This window comes from Triticum urartu, chromosome 7, assembly GCF_003073215.2.
Source record: "Triticum urartu cultivar G1812 chromosome 7, Tu2.1, whole genome shotgun sequence".
NCBI classification, from domain to species: Eukaryota; Viridiplantae; Streptophyta; class Magnoliopsida; order Poales; family Poaceae; genus Triticum; species Triticum urartu.
In genome coordinates, this window is record NC_053028.1 from 504,401,310 (window position 1) to 504,405,268 (window position 3,959).

The window sequence follows — 3,959 nt, forward strand, 5'->3', positions numbered from 1 at the left end:
TGTGGGATGAAGCGGCCCGGACCGACCTTACACGTACTCTTACGTGAGACTGGTTCCACCGACTGACATGCACTAGTTGCATAAGGTGGCTAGCGGGTGTCTGTCTCTCCCACTTTAGTCGGATCGGATTCGATGAAAAGGGTCCTTATGAAGGGTAAATAGCAATTGGCATATCACGTTGTGGTTTTTGTGTAGGTAAGAAACGTTCTTGCTAGAAACCCATAGCAGCCACGTAAACAGTAAACAACAATTAGAGGACGTCTAACTTGTTTTTGCAGGGTATGCCTATGTGATGTGATATGGCCAAAAGGATGTGATGAATGATATATGTGATGTATGAGATTGATCATGTTCTTGTAATAGGAATCACGACTTGCATGTCGATGAGTATGACAACTGGCGGAGCCATAGGAGTTGTCTTAATTTATTTATGACCTGCGTGTCAACATAAACGTCATGTAATTACTTTACTTTATTGCTAACCGTTAGCTATAGTAGTAGAAGTAATAGTTGACGAGACAACTTCATGAAGACACGATGATAGAGATCATGATGATGGAGATCATGGTGTCATGCCGGTGACAATGATGATCATGGAACCCCGAAGATGGAGAATCAAAGGAGCAAAGTGATGATTGGCCATATCATGTCACTATTTTTGATTGCATGTGATGTTTATCATGTTTATGCATCTTGTTTACTTAGAACGACAGTAGTAAATAAGATGATCCTTCATAATAATTTCAAGAAAGTGTTCCCCCTAACTATGCATCGTTGCGACAGTTTGTTGTTTCGAAGCACCACGTGATGATCGGGTGTTAGATTCTAACGTTCACATACAACGGGTGTAAGACAGATTTACACACGCGAAACACTTAGGTTGACTTGACGAGCCTAGCATGTGTACAGACATGGCCTCAGAACACAGAAGACCGAAAGGTCGAGCATGAGTCATATGGTAGATACGATCAACATGAAGATGTTCACCGATGTTGACTAGTCCGTCTCACGTGATGATCGGACACGGCCTAGTTGACTCGGATCATGTAATCACTTAGATGACTAGAGGGATGTCTATCTGAGTGGGAGTTCATAAGATGAACATGAATTATCCTGAACATAGTCAAAAGGATTTTGCAAATTATGTCGTAGCTCGCGCTTTAGTTCTACTGTTTAGATATGTTCCTAGAGAAAAATTTAGTTGAAAGTTGATAGTAGCAATTATGCGGACTAGGTCCGTAAACTGAGGATTGTCCTCATTGCTTCATAGAAGGCTTATGTCCTTAATGCACCGCTCAGTGTGCTGAACCTCGAACGTCGTCTGTGGATGTTGCGAACATCTGACATACACATTTTGATGAACTACATGATAGTTCAGTGCGTAATGCTAAATGGTTTAGAATTGAGGCACCAAAGACGTTTTTGAAACATCGCAGAACATATGAGATGTTCCAAGGACTGAAATTGGGATTTCAGGCTCGTGCCCACGTCAAGAGGTATAAGACCTCCGACGATTTTCTTAGCCTGCAAACTAAGGGAGAAAAGCTCAATTTGAACTTGTGCTCAGATTGTCTGAGTACAACAATCGCTTGAATCGAGTGGGAGTTGATCTTCCAGATGAAATAGTGATGGTTCTCCGAAGTCATTACCACCAAGCTGCTTGAGCTTCGTGATGAACTATAATATATCAGGGACATATATGATGATCCTTGAGATATTCGCGATGTTTGACACCGCGAAAGTAGAAATCAAGAAGGAGCATCAATTGTTGATGGTTGGTGAAACCACTAGTTTCAAGAAGGGCAAGGGAACAAAGGGATACTTCATGAAACGGCAATTCAGCTGCTGCTCTAGTGAAGAAACCCAAGGTTGAACCCAAACCCGAGACTGAGTGCTTCTGTAATAAGGGGAACAGCCACTGGAGCAGAATTACCCTAGATACTTGGTAGATGAGAAGGCTGGCAAGGTCGACAGAAGTATATTGGATATGCATTATAATGTGTACTTTACTAGTACTCCTAGTAGCACCAGGGTATTAGATACCGGTTCGGTTGCTAAGTGTTAGTAACTCGAAATAAAAGCTACGGAATAAACGGAGACTAGCTAAAGGTGAGCTGACGATATGTGTTGGAAGTGTTTCCAATGTTGATATGATCAAGCATCGCACGCTCCCTCTACCATCGAGATTGGTGTTAAACCTAAATAATTGTTATTTGGTGTTTGCGTTGAGCATAGACATGATTGGATTATGTCTATCGCAATACGGTTATTCATTTAAGGAGAATAATGGTTACTCTGTTTATTTGAATAATACCTTCAATGGTCTTACGCCTAAAATGAATGGTTTATTGAATCTCGATCGTAGTGATACACATGTTCATGCCAAAAGATAAGATAGTAATGATAGTACCACCTACTTGTGGCACTGCCACGTAAGTCATATCGGTATAAAACGCATGAAGAAGCTCCATGTTGATGGATCTTTGGGCTCACTCGTTTTTGAAAAGTTTGAGACATGCGAACCATGTCTATTGGTGTATATGCATGAAGAAACTCCATGCAAATGGACCGTTTGACTCACTTGATCTTGAATCACTTGAGACATGCAAATCATACCACATGGGCAAGATGACTGAAAGCCTCGTTTTCAGTAAAATGGAACTAGAAAGCAACTTGTTGGAAGTAATACATTTTGATGTGTGCAGTCCAATGAGTGCTGAGGCGTGTAGTGGATATCGTTATGTTCTTACTTCACAGATGATTTGAGTAGATGTTGAGTATATTTACTTGATGAATCACGAGTCTGAATTATTGAAAGGTTCAAGTAATTTCAGGGTGAAGTTGAAAGATCGTCGTGACAAGAGGATAAAATATCTATGATATGATCATAGAGATGAATATCTGAATTACGAGTTTGGCACAGAATTAAGACATTGTGGAAATTGTTTCACAACTAATACAGCCTGGAACACCATAGTGTGATGGTGTGTCCGAACATCATAACTGCACCCTATTGGATATGATGCATACCATGATGTCTCTTATCGAATTACCACGATAGTTTATGGGTTAGGCATTAGAGACAACCACATTCACTTTAAATAGGGCACCACGTAATTCCGATGAGATGACACCGTATGAACTATGGTTTAGAGAAACCTAAGCTGTCATTTCTTAAAAGTTTGGGGCTGCGACGCTTATGTGAAAAAGTTTCAGGCTGATAAGCTCGAACCCAAAGCGGATAAATGCATCTTCATAGGACACCCAAAACAGTTGGGTATACCTCCTGTCTCAGATCCGAAAGCAATAAGGGATTGTTTCTAGAATCGGGTCCTTTCTCGAGGAAAAGTTTCTCTCGAAAGAATTGAGTGGGAGGATGGTGGAGACTTGATGAGGTTATTGAACCGTCTCTTCAACTAGTGTGTGGCAGGGCACAGGAAGTTGTTCCTGTGGCACCTACACCAATTGAAGTGGAAGCTTATGATAGTGATCATGAAACTTCAGATCAAGTCACTACCAAACCTCGTGGATGACAAGGATGCGTACTACTTCAGAGTGGTACGTAATCCTGTCTTGGAAGTCATGTTGCTAGACAACAATGAACCTACGAGCTATGGAGAAGCGATGGTGGGCCCGGATTCCGATAAATGGCTCGAGGCCATAAAATCCGAGAGAGGATCCATGTATGGAAACAAAGTGTAGACTTTGACAGAACAGCTCGATGGTCATAAGGCTGTTGAGTGCAGATGGATTTTAAAAGGAAGACGGACAATGATGGTAAATGTCACCATTAAGAAAGCTCGACTTGTCGTTAAGATGTTTTCCGACAAGTTCAAGGAGTTGACTACGATGAGACTTTCTCACTCGTAGCGATGCTAAGAGTCTGTTGGAATTATATTAGCGATTACTGCATTATTTATGAAATCTTGCAGATAGGATGTCAAAACATTGTTTCCTCG